This window comes from Pseudorca crassidens, chromosome 14 (genome assembly GCF_039906515.1).
Source record: "Pseudorca crassidens isolate mPseCra1 chromosome 14, mPseCra1.hap1, whole genome shotgun sequence".
NCBI classification, from domain to species: domain Eukaryota; kingdom Metazoa; phylum Chordata; class Mammalia; order Artiodactyla; family Delphinidae; genus Pseudorca; species Pseudorca crassidens.
The window spans coordinates 43,277,424-43,296,864 of record NC_090309.1 but is presented as its reverse complement, the minus strand read 5'-3'; the positions used below and the strand labels follow the sequence as shown (position 1 = coordinate 43,296,864).

General features: G+C 35.0%; 1 long non-coding RNA gene across 1 annotated transcript in view; it reads right to left on the bottom strand.

Annotated features, from left to right (window-relative positions):
• LOC137205659 (uncharacterized) overlaps positions 1–19,441 on the bottom strand; it is a 472,268-nt gene that overhangs the window by 58,093 nt on the left and 394,734 nt on the right. The gene's annotated exons all lie outside the window — the stretch shown is intronic.

Here is a 19,441-nt window from a genome sequence, read left to right as displayed (position 1 = left end):
GTACCGCAAAAAAAAAAAAACAAACAGTCTTCCAACAAACAAAAATCCAGGACCAGATGGCTTCACACATGAAATCTATCAAACATTTAGAGAAAAGCTAACACCCATCCTTCTCAAACTCTTCCAAAAAATTGCAGAGGGAGGAACACTCCCAAACTCATTCTATGAGGCGACCAACACCCTGATACCAAAACCGGACAAAGATACTACAAAAAAAGAAAATTACAGACCAATATCATTGATGAATATATTTGCAAAAATCCTCAACAAAATACTAGCAAACAGAAATCCAACAACACATTAAAAGGATCATACACCATGATCAAGTGGGATTAATCCCAGGGAGGCAAGGATTCTTTAACATATGCAAATCAGTCAATGTGATACACCATATTAACAAATTAAAGAAGAAAAACCATATGATCATCTCAATAGATGCAGAAAAAGCTTTTGACAAAATTCAACACACATTTATGATAAAAACTCTCCAGAAAGTGGACATAGAGGGAACCTACCCCAACATAATAAAGGCCATATACGACAAACCCACAGGAAACATCATTCTCAAAGGTGAAAAACTGAAAGCATTTCCTCTAAGATCAGGAACAAGACAAGGATGTCCACTCTAACCACTATTATTCAACATAGTTTTGGAAGTCCTAGCTATGGCAATCAAAGAAGAAAAAGAAATAAAAGGAATACAAATTGGAAAAGAAGAAGTAAAACTGTCACTGTTCGCAGATGACATGATACTATACATACAGAATCCTAAAGATGCCACCAGAAAACTACTAGAGCTAATCAATGAATTTGATAAAGTTGCAGGCTACAAAATTAATGCACAGAAATCTCTTGCATTCCTATACACTAATGATGAAAAATCTGAAAGAGAAATTAAGGAAACACTCCCATTTACCATTACAACAAAAAGAATAAAATACCTAGGAATAAACCTACCGAAGGAGACAAAGACCTGCATGCGAAAACTATAAGACACTGATGAAAGAAATTAAAGATGATACCAACAGATGGAGAGATATACCATGTTCTTGCATTGGAAGGATCAATATTGTGAAAATGACTATACTACCCAAAGCAATCTACAGATTCAATGCAATCCCTATCAAATTACCAATGGCATTTTTTATGGAACTAGAACAAAAAATCTTAAAATTTGTATGGAGACTCAAAAGACCCTGAATAGTCAAAGCAGTTTTGAGGGAAAAAAATGGAGCTGGAGGAATCAGACTCCCTGACTTCAGACTATACTATAAAGCTACAGTAATCAAGACAATATGGTACTGGCACAAAAACAGAAACATAGATCAATGGAACAAGATAGAAAGCCCAGAGATAAACCCATGCACCTATGGTCAACTAATCTATGACAAAGGAGGCAAGGACATACAATGGAGAAAAGACTGTCTCTTCAATAAGTGGTGCTGAGAAAACTGGACAGATACATGTAAAAGAATGAAATTAGAACACTCCCTAACACCATACACAAAAATAAACTCAAAATGGATTAGAAACCTAAATGTAAGACCAGATACTATAACACTCTTAGAGGAAAACATAGGAAGAACACTCTTTGACATAAATCACAGCAAGATCTTTTTTGATCCACCTCCTAGAGCAATGGAAATAAAAACAAACAAATTGGACCTTATGAAACTTCAAAGCTTTTGCACAGCAAAATAAACCATAAACAAGATGAAAAGACAACCCTCAGAAGGGAGAAAATATTTGCAAATGAATCAATGGACAAAGGATTAATCTCCAAATTATAAAAACAGCTCATGCAGCTCAATATTAAAAAAACAAACAACCCAATCCAAAAATGGGCAGAAGACCTAAATAGACATTTCTCCAAAGAAGATATACAGATGGCCAAGAAGCAGATGAAAACCTGCTCAACATCACTAATTATTAGAGAAATGCAAATTAAAACTACCATGAGGTATCACCTCACACCAGTTAGAATGGGCATCATCAACAAACAATAAATGCTGGAGAGGGTGTGGAGAAAAGGGAACCCTCTTGCACTGTTGGTGGGAATGTAAATTGATACAGCCACTATGGAGAACAGTATGGAGGTTCCTTCAAAAACTAAAAATAGAATTACCATGTGATCCAGTAATCCCACTACTGGGCATATACCCTGAGAAAACCATAATTCAAAAAGACACATGCACCCCAATGTTCATTGCAGCACTATTTACAATAGCCAGGTTATGGAAGCAACCTAAATGCCCACTGACAGATGAATGGATAAAGAAGTTGTGGTACATATATACAATGGAATATTACTCAGCCATAGAAAGGAACTAAATTGGGTCATTTGTTGAGATGTGGATGGATCTAGAGACAGTCATACAGAGTGAAGTAAGTCAGAAAGATAAAAAGAAATATCGTATATTAATGCATATATGTGGAACCTAGAAAAATGGTACAGATGATCCAGTTTGCAGGGCAGAAATTGAGACAAAGATGTAGAGAACAAACGTATGGACACCAAGGGGGGAAAGTGGAGGGGGTGGTGGTGGTGGTGTGATGAATTGGGTGATTGGGATTGACATGTATACACTGATGAGTATAAAACTGATGACTTATAAGTACCTGCTGTATGAAAAATAAATTAAATTCAAAATTTTTAAAAGAAGAATAAAATTAAATAAAATGCTGTTACACCCAACAAAGGCATTTGTGTGTGTGTGTGTGTGTGTGTGTGTGTGAAGTTTTACATAAACGAGATGGAAATCAAGTAACAAAGGAGAGATTTTAGCCCCTTGAGTGCAGGAGAGTGAATTATGATTTTTGTCCCTACAGTTATTTATCCTTTAAATAAAACAAAATAATAATTTTAATCCAAACGGCACCTATTTTAATATATTATAGATACACAAGAATCGAAAAAAGCAGTAAGAAGTTGATGGAGTTTCTAAAAAAACTAACAGCAATAGTTGCCTTTGAAGGAAAAATAAACCAAATAGCAGGCAACGATATTTTACAGCTGGTAGGACTACATTTTCTTCATTGTTGTATTCCCAACAACTAACAGAGTACTTGAACACAGTAGATAGATAGTCAGCTAGCATTTGTGGAATGGATGAACAAATTTCAGAGAGCCTAGAATCAAAGCAAGATATAAAAAGATTAGAGAAGGCAGAGAGAAAAAGAAATGGTAGTGGGAGGGAAAGAGAGAGATTTAATCCCAGCATCTGCAACCTTCTTGCTCCCCAGAGCTATGTTTATCTCTCCCTCTGCACTCAAACACATCTCAACTCCCAAGGCCAGTCCTGATATGAATCAGAAAGTGTTGAACAGTCCTTGCTCCATAGCTTGAATGAGCACCATCATTCTTACATATCATCTGACCCTAATCTGTATCTTAATTCTGATAACTGGATTTCTTCCTCAAACACAAGTCCAAGCCTCATGCCAACAGCCACTCATAATTGTTCCAGCTTTCATCTGCTCTTCAGCCTTGGTTACTGTTTCTGATGTCTGATTATTTCCCTAGCACTCCTGACTCTTTTTTGTAAATTTGGAGTTGAAATCTGTTGTTCTTTCAAGTCCTATGGCTCAGAACCTGCCCTATACCCTAGCAGGTTACAGGAGCCCAGTTACATAGATGGTGGGAGTCTTGTTTACTTGCCCATACTTCTAAGTACAGTTGACCCTTGAACAACATGGGTTTGAACTGCACACCTCCACTTGTACGTGGATTTTTTTTTTTTTTTTCCAGTAGGAAATACTACAGTACAACATGATCTGTGGTTGGGTGAAACCAGGGATTCAAAACCTCAGATATAGAGGGCTGACTCTAAGTTACAGGTGGCTTTTCGATTGTACAGCAGGTCAGTGACCCTAGTTCCCACGTTATTCAATTGTATATGTTTCTAGCTATTGTTCTCAAGCTCTGTACCTAACCTATCTGTTGGAATATCCCTTTCTCACTCCCCCCTCCCATTACCAGTTGGCTACCGGAATTGCATTCTGCTTTTACCTGACACTTTGGATGCTGTGCTAGAAGAAACTAATGTTCTACAATCAAGGGCTACAGATCTGTTACCCTTGATGTCCATTATCAATTAACAGATGTAGTGCCAGGTCTCTCACCCTTTATTCCTGCTCAAAATTGTAGTAAATAACTGGCCATGCTTTATCCATCCCAGAGTGATATAACATGCACACATTCCCAAAGGAAAACTTCACACATTGACATCTTAATAAGTGATATGGCACAGTGAAAAAGAGCATTGGCTTTGTAGTCAAACGCATTTCTAAATCCTTCTTCATGACCTGTAGCAGAGAGAAAAATGGCCCCCAATGAAGTTCAATCCTAATCCCCAGAATCTGTGAATATGTTATGCTACAAGTCAAAGGAGAATAAAGGTAGGAGATGGGATTGAGGTTGCTGATCATCTTACTGTATGACAAGGAGATTAGCCTGAATTCTCTGGATGGGCTCAATGTAATAACAGGGACCTTATAAGTGAAACAGGGAGTCTGAAGAGTGTCAGAATGATGTGATATGAGAAAGGCTCAATCAGCGACTACAGGTTTTGAAGATGGAAGGGGGCCAAGAAATGTGGATACTTATAAAAACTGGGAAATGCAAGGAAATGGATTATTCCTTAGAAAATGATACCAGAAAGAAAAACAACCCTGTGGACATCTTGATTTTAGCCCAGTAAGACTGATTATGGACTTCTGATTTCCTGACCTGCAAGACAATAAATTGGTGTTGTTTCAAGACACTAAGTTTGTGTGAATAAGCAACAAAAAGAAACTAATACACCAAATTAGTAACTGTGCAGCTATGAGCAAGTTACTCCATGATGCTGACCTTCGATTCCTTTCTTCCTTCCTTTATTTATTTATTTATTTTTAACATCTTTATTGGAGTATAGTTGCTTTACAATGTTGTATAAAAAAGTGAATCAGCTATATGCATACATATATCCCCATATCCCCTCCCTCTTGAGTCTCCCTCTCACCCTCCCTATCCCATCCCTCTAGGGGGTCACAAAGCACTGAACTGATTTCCCTGTGCTATGCAGCTGCTTCCCACTAGCTATCTATTTTACATTTGGTAGTGTATATATGTCAATGCTAGTCTATAACTTCATCCCGGCCAACGCTCCCCCCTTCCTGTGTCCTCAAGTCCACTCTCTACATATGTGTCTTTATTCCTGTCTTGCCCCTAGGTTCATCAGAACCATTGTTTTTCTAGATTCCATATATATGTGTTAGCATATGGTATTTGTTTTTCTCTGACTTACTTCACTCTGTATGACAGACTCTAGGTCCATCCACCTCACTACAAATAACTCAATTTCATTTCTTTTTATGGCTGAGTAATATTCCATTGTATATTGTGCCACATCTTCTTCATCCATTCATCTGTCAATGGACACTTAGGGTGCTTCCATGTCCTGGCTATTGTAAATAGTGCTGCAGTGAACACTGTGGTACACGACTCTTTTTGAATTATGGTTTTCTCAGGGTATATGCCCAGTAGTGGGATTGCTGGGTCATATGGTAGCTCTATATTTAGTTTTTTAAGGAACTTCCATACTGTTCTCCATAGTGGCTGTATCAATTTACATTCCCACCAACAGTGCAAGAGGGTTCCCTTGTTTCCACATCCTCTCCACATTTATTGTTTGTAGATGTTTTACAATGGCCATTCTGACTGGTGTGAGGTGATAGCTTATTGTAGTTTTGATTTGCATTTCTCTAATGATTAGTGATGTTGAGCATCCTTTCATGTGTTTGTTGGCAGTCTGTATAGATTCCTTCATTTAAATACGGGCTGTGAATATGTTGATAACACTGTATAGTATAACCGAAATTTGGTAAGAGATTAGAACTTAAATCTACTTGCAAAAAAAAAAAAAGAGATAAATATGTGAAGTGATAGATGTATTAATTACTGGATGGGAGGAATCTTTACAAAATGTATATGCATATCAAGTCACCGTGATGTATACTTTAAATATCTTACAATTTATTTGTCAATTATACCCCAATAAAGCTGAAAAATAAAAAAAACAGGGCTTTAAGAGAAAATGGCTGTAGAAAAGAAGAAACTTTAAAAATAAATAAATACTGTTAATACTATATGTCATTAAATCTAAGACCCCATTAATTGTAATTAGATGTAAATAGATGGAACACTATTTATAAGTGAATAAAATATACTGACACAATTTAACCTTGGTACAAAGCTTTCATCACATTTAGTATTTTTGCTTTACAAACATTTAAAGAGTTCTCTTAGACTTATTTTTATTTACATTTTTATCATATATCACTCTCATGCATACATAAAACTTAAAAATAATTAAGATATTACTAAAACACTGTCACTTTCAATGTCTAATTTTTCTGAACCATTTTATAACTCTGCATCATAAATGTGCATGCTTTATCAGAAATATTGTCCTTTCTGCCATCAAGAGCATTTACAATGTGGCCTTACTTCAATAGGCTTTAAGATTTTCTTCCAATCCACTGGCACCCATATACAAATTTTAATGTGCATGTGCAGGCAAGTAAGATTTCCATTTGATCAAAGGGGATTGCAAAATGCAAACTGATTTGGAGATTTTTTTTAACTTCTTCTTAGAATGAATAAAATGTGGCATAATATAAATGATCTAAACACAAAGGTATAAAGACTTCAGATTTTTTAATATATTTCTTTTTCTAATTATATGTATAGTGCATTTTCCTTATAATTATGTTTTTCTTAGGTTCATGCACTCAACAGTTTAATAGTCAAAAAAGGAAGCCTGGAGAAGAAAGGTAATTTTTAATTTTTGAAAGTGGCTAAAAATAATTAATGGAGGTAGAAAACCAAAATTATAATTGTTTTATATCTATATTTTAATCTATCTTTTATATATACACACACATATATACCTCTTTATCTATATACATACATGTATACCTATATGTAAAGTATTATATTTATGTATATATATATCAATAGATAATATAGATATAGATGATAGATATATTGATATCAGTGATATTTTTGTTCTCTTTCCATGCAAAAGCAATGAAAAATGAAGAGACATACTTGAAGATAAGTAGTATTTGACAGTCAATTGCTATCTTTTAAACAATTTGATAACTATGTCGTTTAGCCATATTGTAGTGTTCTTAAATCATTTTTCAAGGTCAATATTGAATCAGATGTGTACAGACAGTAAGACATATGAATTTATGAAGACACATTTTGATTGAAGTTGGCTAGTGTCAGAACAGAGGAACACTTTTTGAAAATGGTTATCTATAAAAAAAATTGCATTTAAAAAAGCTGTATATGTATGTATTTTCTTTCTTCTTTTTTATCACCTCTAGGTTTTGTGGGCTTATATAAAATGATGGTCATATTAGGGATATACATTTTCTCCAAATGGAAATCATGGTTCCAACTAAGGAGGAGTTGAAAATTAGTTTATATAGATATTTGTGATAGAAAGTTAGTTCCAAACAGTTTTTTCTCCTCACATAAACAAAATTTGAGAATTGATGAATTATGAAGTATAATTGGGATATTGATTAAGATCAGTTTAAATTCATAAAAACGATCTTGTTTTACCCATATCAGTATAAAATCGTAAAAAGAATTACACAGTTAACTTTCTCAAAATTACTTTCTCATTCAGTCAGCCATCTAAGAAGACAAAATAAACTGTAAAGAGATGATACACTGCAAAAAAGTCAGTAGATGTTTAAAAATTCGAGAAAATCTCCACTTATCAGAGTACATGTTCACAAGGCTTTAAGTAAAATCAATTTTAATTCAACAAAGAGAAGTTTAAATAAGAATTTCAGGGCTTCCCTGGTGGCGCAGTGGTTGAGAGTCCGCCTGCCAACTCAGGGGACACGGGTTCGTGCCCCGGTCCGGGAAGATCCCACATGCCGCAGAGCAGCTAGGCCCGTGAGCCATGGCCGCTGAGCCTGTGTGTCCGGAGTCTGTGCTCCGCAACGGGAGAGGCCACAACAGTGAGAGGCCCGCGTACCGCCAAAAAAAAAAAAAAAAAAAAAAAGAATTCCAGTAAATCTTGCAGCTTACTTCCTAGATAATCTCCTAAAAGATTAAAATATTTTCCACAATGGATGTAACTCTTCAATGGTAATTATGTGTCATTTAAAAATAAGTACCTCTACAAAAAAAAGAACAGGAATGAGTAAGCAACACATAAAATACAGAAGATAAATGCAGATATAGATTTAAAATATGGTTCACCGTATGCTAACACATATATATGGAATTTAAGGAAAAAAAATGTCATGAAGAACCTAGGGGTAAGACAGGAATAAAGACACAGACCTACTGGAGAACGGACTGTGGATATGGGGAGGGGGAAGGGTGAGCTGTGACAGGGCGAGAGAGAGTCATGGACATATATACACTAACAAACATAAGGTAGATAGCTAGTGGGAAGCAGCCGCATGGCACAGGGATATCTGCTCGGTGCTTTGTGACCGCCTGGAGGGGTGGGATAGGGAGGGTGGGAGGGAGGGAGACGCAAGAGGGAAGAGATATGGGAACATATGTATAACTGATTCACTTTGTTATAAAGCAGAAACTAACACACCATTGTAAAGCAATTATACCCCAATAAAGATGTTAAAAAATATATATGGTTCATTTTGACTTGGGCATTTATTGAAGTTTGACGACATGCTAATATTCTGTCCCAATCTACCATTTGGCTTTCATTTGTAAGAAATTAACAGAAATCTCAATTAAATGAAGTCAGAAGACCAGAAGGGGGCGCTCTTATAGACTTTGATGATAGCAGATCCCAACAGGAAAAAGAGACTCCTTTTCCTGGCAACAGCTCAGCCCAAGAAAAGCCGTGGACTCCGTTTACCATAGCCCTTCCAGCCCCCTATTCCTCTCTATAAAAGGTTACACCTCCCTTGCCCTGTAGGGATTTGCACATGGCTCACCATGGTTGCAAACCCCAAATTGCAATTCTCTGCTGCTGCCAAATAAACCCATCTTTTCTGGAGAAACGCCTCGCAGACTATTTATTTCAAGTCAACAGATTTTATCATTTAATGATGAATGTCTCCTTCAACATTGTTAATGGCAGGTCTAGAGTTTGCATAATAAATGTGTAATCTGATAGGCTATAGCATCATATCTAACCACTGTAACAATATCAGTAATACAATTAAGGCATACCATTCAGAATTATTATTAATATCTGAATATTAATTTTCAAAAATAGGTAAGCCTCTGTGTATCACATATAGAAAAGCTCTTATATATTTTAATTGTTGATTTCTGTATATAATTTGAAGTATAAAATTTATCATTGCTTGGGTAAAATTCTGCAACGATTATGATTTTGAAAGCTGCTAATTATATATAATACAACATGTATTATTAACTTTTAAATAGTTATAGAAAAATGAATTAGCAGACTATACAAACATTGAGAGAATATGTTAACTAGATAATATTTGAAAGAATGTTAGATATATTTTTGAGTCAATAAATATAAAAAACATGTAGAAAATCTTATTTATAAAATGTGAAAAACTACATGGCAGAATACGAGTACTACATTACTTTAATAAAAACTCTGCAGAATCTCTGGTATGCTATCATTCAAAATATCAAAAAATAATTTAAAAGACCTCCATTTTATATTAAGATACTGAATTTCATTTAGGTTATCAGCCTTTCTAAATAAAATCTTATATGAGAATTCTACATTTTAAAAAATCGTAAATGTATGTAACAGTTTATAATAAAAATATTTAAATAAGAAAAAATAAGTATATAAACAGTATGAGGGAAAAACTACTTTTTAAAAATGAGATGCCAACAAAAATATCCTGCACTCCATTTATTTTGGTGAAATGGAGGCATCATTGTCTTACAGCAGAAGTGCAGTATACTTAATTTAGCAGCAGAAGATGCTGAATGTTTATTGTTCCTGCATAGTAATGCAACATTTTAAAAGTTGACTACAAAATTTTTAGTAATAAAGTCGTAAAAATTATAATTATTTTGATATACATTTTGATAACATTTTATTCTTTCATTTCAGAGTTCATTCTATGGGTGGATGATACTTGATTTCACACTAAACTTAAGCCATATGTTATTTCTAACTATGAGCTTTCAGTGTTTGACCAACATGTATATTTGGTGAATCTCAAATATACAGTAAATTTTCTTTAAAAAAAATTAAGTTGTTGAGGGAGATGAGCAAAGATGCTCTGATACTTTGAGGCAGGAAGTTAAAATTTGCTCTACCTTCTTTGAAGAGTAGTTTGCGGAAGTGTGCTTTAAAAAATTTTAAATATGAATACAAGTTGAAAGAAGAATACAATGTGACATAAGTTATGCAGATAATTACTCATCTAGGAATTTGTCTAAACATAATATTACTTGATTGGTGCAAACATATGACTATAAGAAAATATTAAAAGGTACGTTGCAAGGTTAGTCTTTATAGTCCAAAAAACAAACAAAAATGAAAAAAACTTTAAAACGCAACCATACTAAATAGCCAAGAAAACAATACTGCGCAGTCATTAAAAATGGAAGAATTTTCATTGAATAAAATAACGTTTCCAATATACTAAGGTGACAAAATACATTAAAAATAATATATACAGCACAATGTCATTTTTGTAGCTCTATATCTATTATTCTGACATTATTAATAATACCTCATTTCACTTAAACTGTTTTATTGGATGAATTTTAAACAATCTTTACCTATAAGGAAGTGACAGTTCTACTGGCCTCTGAGGAAAATATTAAGATATTTCCTTATTTAAATCTAGACTCTAATTTATACAGCACCACTGATAACATTCATTCTGCACTGAAAAACGTTGCTTCCAAAAAACCAGAAAACAATATCTCCGTGTTATTGGTGCTGCATTTCTGCAACAATAAGGTCTTGAACACAGCATTTTCTCATATAAAATTTTCAATTACAGTATGTGCTGCGTTTGGTGACCATATATCTAGTATTGTCAACATGATCACCAAGGGTACACTGAATCACATAGCTGAATGACTTTATAAAGCTTCTCATATCTTGGTGAAAAGAAAAAGAAAATCTTCAGGCTGTTTGTTAAAGGTCAGGAACTTTCAAAGATAAAGAAAAACTACTTTAGTATTGTCTTTGTAAAGAAGAAAAATCAAACACTTTATTCTAATTCAGCCAAGACTAGGAACCTATGTGATATTTTATAAAGTTAGAGCAATTTCTCTAATACCATGTTTTCAGCTCGTGAAGTACAGAAGTTCCATGTGAATCAAAGACTTCATCCAAATGTAATACAATGACAGATGAAGATTATAAACATTTTTGTATACATTATATACCTTATTAACCATTTAAGTCAAAATGGCAGTTGGGAAAATTTACCCATTAGAATAAAAAGGTGACATCCTAAATCCACAAAATGCAGACCAGACTTAGACAAGTAGGATCTTTTGCCCATATGTTTGCCAAAGTACTGATCTTGCTACATACAGTTTATTTATTTATTTATTTGCAACTTGTGTTACCTTCAGAATAGTTCTTTTAGTCATTATATTAGTTGAACAAAAGAAACGGAATAATTTCCAAACCTACACCGTACACTTTATTTACATATAAATCACTTCCATTGTCAAAATTTTATTGGAATAGAAACCCTCTGGTAAAGTAGTTGAGTTTCTTATAAGGCATCTCTTCAGCCCTAGAACATTAATGAAAAACCTTTTGTGAGTGTTCAGGGAAAATAATTTCTAATATGTACTCTAGGCTATTAGAAACTTGAAAAAGTCTTTTATTTTAAGAGAGTAGAAAAATTCTAACAGATACTAAACTGTGCCTATTTATTCACACAGCCAAAGAATTTAACAAAAGATCCCTTTTCTTGGTTTTATATGCAAAAGAACTGCTTTAACTTTATCCCTTCTTGGAAATTTCCTGGCGGTCCAGGGGTTAGAATTTGGCGCTGCCGTGGCCCAGGTTAAATCCCTGGTCAGGGAACTAAGATCCCGCAAGCCATGCAGTGCGGTCAAATTAATTAATCAATTAAATAATTTTAAAAATTGAAAAACTGTATCCCTTCTCATAGAATAAACTAGTAGTTTAATCACCAGGCTGATAATTCAGACCTCAGGGAAAATTTAGAAAAACACTTAATACAGTAAGTCCCCAACATATGAGCGAGTTCGTAAGTCCAGTTTGTTCGTAAGTCCAACAAAGTTAGCCTAGGTACCCAACTAACACAATCGGCTATATACCACTGATTTTATGCTTGCTTCTGGATATCCTGGCCTTGAAATAAAGATACTGTACTACTGTACTCTATACAGTACTGTACGGTAAAGTATACAAAAGCACAACCACTTGTAGAGGATGCACGCACATGACAATGTACGCCAGACGTGTGAACTAACTTACGTGATTGGACATGCGAACACACGTTTTCATCTTTGAAAGTTCACAACTTGAATGTTCGTATGTAGGGGAATTACTGTAAGTAGTTCTATTAAACTAAATGAATGTTCATATTTTAGTGGTATTTTTCCTAATACAGTATTATAACACACAGACATTTTAACCTCTATGCCAAAGCTAAATAGGAGGAAATATGCCTAGAATAATGACTTTCTTTATAGAACAAAAAGCTCAGATTTCTTTAATTATTTGTGAAAAGGTAAGAATTTTTAAAAAAACTAAATTGAAATTACACTTACAATAAAAATTTCAAATGTTGAATTTTTGTTAGAATTTTCTGAGATTACTAGTATCTTTAAAACATAAAAGATTCAGGAAGGTGGCAGGGTAGTGCATCACCACATCATCATTTAAGTCTCCTGATAGCCAGAAAGATCTTGGTAAATGACTGTGGATTAATGCAAACTTATATGGTGGTGCCAATTAGAAATAGAACCTAGTACCTAGAACAGAGTTTAGCAAACTGCGCCCTGTGGACTGTTTTTGTATAGCCCAAGAACTAAGAACGCTTTTACACTGTCAAAGTTTTACTAAAGGCAAACAAGACCAATATATGACAGAGATTCTATGTAACTCACAAAACCTAAAATATTTTGTCTAGCCCTTTACAGAAAAAGCTTGCCAACTTCCACTCCCCAAAATGCTTTCATTTCAATTCTTATCAAGTAAGATAATCTAAAAGAGTTTTCATATACGTCGTAGGGACAGAAATGTACCTTCACTGCTTTGCCTCCTGTTCTTTGACATAGTACAGTAGTTCCCCCTTATCCACCGGGGATATGTTCCAAGACCCTCAGTGGATGCCTGAAGCCACTTATAGTACCAAACCCTATACACACACACACACTCTCACTCACTCACACGCACACACACACACACACACTGTTTTTTCCTGTACATACAAACCTATGATAAGGTTTAATTTATAAATTACGCACAGTAAGAGATCAACAGTAATAACTAATAATAGAACAATTATAACAAATATACTGTAATAAACGTTACACGAATATGGTCTTTTTTCCTCTCTCTCAGAATACCTTATTGTACAAATGTAATGCCTTCTCCATGATAACTAAGCACCAATCACACAGTGTGGCTGTAACTTCTGCAGTTTGAAGTGTGGCAGCACTTCTTTACAATTTCACGGACAGAAGATTCATTCTTATTGTAAATCTTAGCAACTTCAGCATACGATTTCTTTTCCTTTCCTTATTAAATCAAGAACTTCCACCTTGTCACTTAAAGGAAGCATTTTACAGCTTCTTTTTGGCATATCTGAATTGCCAGTATCACTACTCTCGTGTTTTGGGGCTATTAAGTAAAATAAGGGTTACTTGAACACAAGCACTGCAATACAAGGCAGTCGATCAGATAACCGAGATGCTCCTAAGTGACTAATGGATGAGATACGCTGGACAAAGGGATGGTTCATGTCCTGGGCAGGACAGAGCCAGAGTGCGTGAGATTTCAGCACATTACTCAGAACAGTGCAAATTTAAGGCTTATGAATTTTTAATTTCTGGAATTTTTCATCTAATATTTTTGGACTTCAGTTGACCATAGGTAACTGAAACTGTGGAAAGCAAAACTGCAGGTAACGGGGGACTCCTGTATGTTCTTTGACATAGTATCAGCGAAGTCTCTAGAAGTTTAGTGACCTGGGGTACAAGACACCCCTTATAAGCAAAGAAAAACTGTTCCACTTGCACAGCCCACAACTAAGAAGAGACATAAGTACTTGTTGGGCCTTTTTGGATTTTGAAAGCAGCATCTACCAACTGAGGTGTGATGCTCTGGCCCAGCTGCCCATTATGAATGAGACCTAGAGCATAAACAGCTCTGCACAATCCCCAAGCTCAGATGCAAGGTACCCTGCTCTTCTGGCCTTATGACTAAATGACCAAATGCTATTCAAACTGTCTGTGGCAGAATGATTGTTATATAGAATTACATACTACAGTACCATAAGAAATATTAAAGAAATAAAAAGTTTAACACTAAAGAATGTTTAAGCCGTTAAGTAGATTGAAGATTGGCCTCCAAAATATTAAATGACCCATTTTCTACTTTGAAGCAAGTACGTATCTAAATGACCCATATCAAATTATTATCTATTTATTTAACTTAGCAATTTTGTTCAAATTTCACAGGGGTGGACTCTCTGAGTTTTTATTTTGCATACCAGATTCATGTATCTCTGGAATAAGTGAATATAATCTTATGACCCAAAAAGATAATCATAAGTAGCACATGTTCATTAAAGAGTTGCAGATAATATGTAGTCTACAGATCATCTTGATTTAAAATGAGAATTTAATTAGACTATGAATTGAAACCAAAATTATAAAGCAGAGTAGGCAATGGAACGGAGATTGAAATGTTTACCTCCATTCTAAGTGGCAGCTTTATCATACCACCACCAGCAAGATCTTATTCTTCATAATAAGAGAAAGTCTAGGCAAGCAATACTTGAACTTCCCAACATAATTTCTCTATGCAAGAAAGTACTGTGAAACAATAAAAACATGGAAACCAATCTAGAGTGTGGTTAAGTAAACTGCAGCAATGATTGTGAACTAAAAACAAGTGAAGAGCCAAATATGGATTGAGTGATAAGAATATTTGCTTGAGCCACATATCGGTGATGGTCTGCATATCTTACAATGACTTCTTTGCTCCATTGACAAATGGTTGACTACTGTTGGATTTAAAATTTTGCGTCTTTTTTATTTTTTGGTTATAAGTATAGCATTATAAGAAAAGTTATCAATTCTATGTAATATTTCACTTATTCACTGGAGAGCACTTTTTTTCCCAACAAAATGTATTCTGACCCCAGAATAACACTGTCATTTTTCTCTGATGCTTATGTGTATATGTGTTATTCCTTCAGGTAGAAAGGCTTTGGTTATCTAGTGCTACTTAACAAATGACAAATTATTAGCAAAAACAGTAACAATTATTTATTAGTCTTATCCTCTATCTTTCTGGCTAGGCAGTTGACTTATGGGGTTTTTCAGGCAGTTGCAATCTGACAGCACCTGGGGCTGAAGTCATCTCAAAGTCCACCTCTGTTAAGTGTCTGGAGGCTGCTGCTTCCTGCAAGCTAAGATCGCACTGGGAGCTCTCAGTTAGAACACCTACATGTGGTTTCTTCATGTGTCTGAGACTTCCACACATCACAGCAGCTGGACTCCAAGGGTGGGTGTCTCAGACAGAAAGGCAGATGGAAGCTGTGTTACATTTATGAATTAGTCTCAGAAGTCACACACCTGGACCTCATTTTAAAATGACATTCTAACCATATCTCCTTGCCCTAGATTCCTTATGCCTCCTCCATGTCCCACTATCAAAAAAGGGCTCAGCAAATTAAAATTTTGATTAATAAATAAGTGAACTCAATGTTTTGATTCCTGTAATTATATTTGCCTAAGGTTTATGTTACTCTTTCGATATCTATAATTTTCGATCGTAAACTTTTTAATTTAAAAAGATACATTATGAAATGAAGTTTAATTGGGCATTTTACTTTACTTAGCTTTAATAATTAAAAGATAGAATTGAAAAAAACCAGAGTTGAATCCCATTATGAAGCGATACCAGGCCCATGACTAACAAGGCCATATAGAATTTGTCAAGATATAACAGAAGGCTGTACTCTGCACTATACCAGGAAATAAAATTTAATATTTGGAATAATCAAATTCTCTGGAAAAACTAAGGACTTATTTTGGTTTTATTGCAGTTCAACTTACTAAATGGCTTTCAAATATTAAGTAGACTTTCTAATTTAGATTACTTGTTTACATAATGTACTTTCCATCATGTTCAAGGTCCTCAGATGTGCTTGTATCTGTTGTTCACAGCTCTAGGGTCCTGGTTGAGGGAGCGAGTGGGGACTGAAGTTCAGCCTGTCCTCTGTCTACCAAGTCACATACCTTTAGCACCAGCGTGCTCAGAGTACGTTCATGAGCTGCTCTTTTGAATTTGCATTAAAATGATGCCATATGGTTTAGTAGAGTCCCTGGTATGAGACATGATGTTACAGCAATTTCCTTCAAAGAAAATGGTATAATAAAAACGCCACTAGAGTCTCGGCATAAAAAACAGATGCAGTGTGAATCCTAGCTCTGCCACTTACAGTACTGTGACTTTGCGAAAGTGATGCAACCTCTCTGAGCTTCAGGTTCCCCACAAATACAATGAAAATATCAATTCCTATTTTTCAGAGCTGATGTGAAGAACAGAGCTAATACATGAGAAGCATGAAATACAGTGTCTTACAGAGTAGAAATTATTTAAATAGAATCCATAATAAATTCTAAGAGAAGTTCTGTCATTGAGCTTTAATCCTTGGTTCTGTGATTGGTTTTTGATAGATACAGTTCTATTTTAGGTATGTAATTACATAAATCACTGGTTAAAGTCACAATAGGAAGAATAAAAGAAAGTAGTATGTTATAATTCAGTTCAGGAAAAACACTTCTGAACAAAATATCCCTAAGGATTTGTGTAAGAACTGATCAGTTTGAATTTCCAAAACTTAGTTTTCTAAATCCCTCAGCAGTTGGGGGGATTGGTTTCAGGACCCTCCCCTTCATAATACCAAAATCCATGGACACTCAAGTCCTTTATATAAAACGGCATAATAACTGAATATAGCCTATGCACATCCTCCTGTATACTTTAAATCAACTCTAGATTACTTATAATAGCTAATGCAATGTAAATACTATGTAAATAGTTGTCAGAGCATGGAAAATTCAAGTTTTGCTTTTTAGAACTTTCCTGAACTTTTTTTTTTTTTTTTTTTTTTTAATATTTTTGATCTGTAGTTGGTTGAACCTGCTGATGCTACACCTGTGGATATTGGAGGCTGGCTGTAGTTCTCAAAATCTAGCTTCTTGGCACAGAAGGAATTGTCTTGTAAGATCATCCTGTGATAACCTCCATTAGGCAAGAGCCTAGCCCAGTGGCAAGATCCAGGTAGCTCCTGGTTCAACCCCACTTTTGATTAGCCACACCTTGCTCGAAATGCAACGGATTCATCAGAATGATAAGACTCATGGTTAAAAATAAAGATTAAGTTAAAATAACAGCATCGATAAGATATATGCTTCTATTGCATACAGGCAAAAAAACCTCTCAAATGTGTGTTTAGAACATAATCCGACTGAATCATTGCCTCTTTCAATGATGTACCTCCAATTATCGTCATTGGCTTCAAATCTTAAATAATTAGAACTATCTCACAATGGAAATTACATGACTATCTACTTCTTAATAAACAAGAGGTGATTTAAAATCTTCCTCAAACAAATTACGTGTATGTCTCGTAGATGACTACAATTTAAATAGCTGCACAATGCAACCCCAAAGCACAAAGTCCTTACCAAAGCATTTAAAGTGCTGTTTTGTCTCTCCTAGCTCATCTTGTGTACCTACTTCCCTTGCTTTCATGCTCTGGCCATGCCAGTCTTTCAGGTCTTCACAAGTATGTAGCCACAGGACCCTTGTACAGCTGTTCCCTCTCTCACTAATGTGTTTCCTCCTGCACTTTGCCTATATCATGTCTCAGCTTAAATCTCCATTCACAAAGACGCCGTCTCTGACACAGGATTAACAACTTAATCACTGTGAGCTTTTGTCCTAACTCTCATTGCAAATAGAATCATCTATTTACTCTCTGATTACTGGTGTTTCTCCATGCCTCTTCCCACTAAGCCATATTTATTACCTTTATATGTCTAGTGCCAAGCAAATAGCAGGTCCCTCATAAATATTTGTTAAATGAATCAACAATTATATAAGGAGATGCAAAACCGTAAAAGTTTGAACATTTACAAATCAACACAAAGGGTCTGAAGAAAATCTTCACGAATAAATACAGCATTCATATGGAAGAAAAATAAGAAAATAGGTGAATTTTTTCAAAAATAATGAAGCATGATCTCATCAAAGTAAATAAAGTAATAAACACCCTATAACCAACTATGTCTATGCATGGCTGCTCATTACATCATTGCTTAAAGCAATAAAAAATAACAATTACTTAAATGGCTAATTTAATCTGAAAAAATTTAATGCAAAGAATCATGCCTCACCATTAAGAATGGGTGTAGATTTGGGTTTATTACCAAGGAGAGTTGTTCAGGATATATTTAACTGACAAGCTAGTATAACCATTGTGCCTCATATAATTCCATTGCAAGGGGTAGAGGCAGGAGTGACAAAATACGAATAGGAAACATGTTTGAACAACAGAACTACAGGTGATTTTTCACTCTTTATTGATATTTTTTGCCTATGTTTTCTATAATTTTCTATGAATACTGGATAGAGAGAGAAAGATTGATTTTAGGCATGTATGTCTTTGGCACATTTCTCTTTTTGCTGCATGTTTTTCTGCACAATTTGATCTCTTTAGATGTGTGTCTTCTCTCCTGAAGCACTTTACCAAGTATACTGAGACACAATGTTTACCCTCAAGGATTTCAGAGTCATATGATGATAAAGCTATCTATATAAGGGATTTTTGTTGTGTGCAATGAATCCAAGATATCTGATACAGAGGCAGTGAGAGAAAGGAGTCTCTCCGGAGAACAGTGCTTAGTTTCTCAGATAAATTCCTCCCTCCTCTGCTTCTTACCCTACAGTGGTGTCTGCATATAAAGAGGGAGGGTGTAGTTTATGTGACTTTGGCGGAGACAAAAGTAGGTCTTCTGATCACTGGGTGACGAATTTTGTACACCTATGAGACTTTACATCTCTAGCAGAAGTCTGCAGCTGGTATAACTCAAAGACATTTCCTTTGGCTCAGAAATACCTCCAGATTTGCCACTAAAGGACCTCAACCATATCTCCCTCATTTGGTATCACAGACTTCTCTGTGTTCCTAGTATCCACTCCCTCCCCTTGGCTTT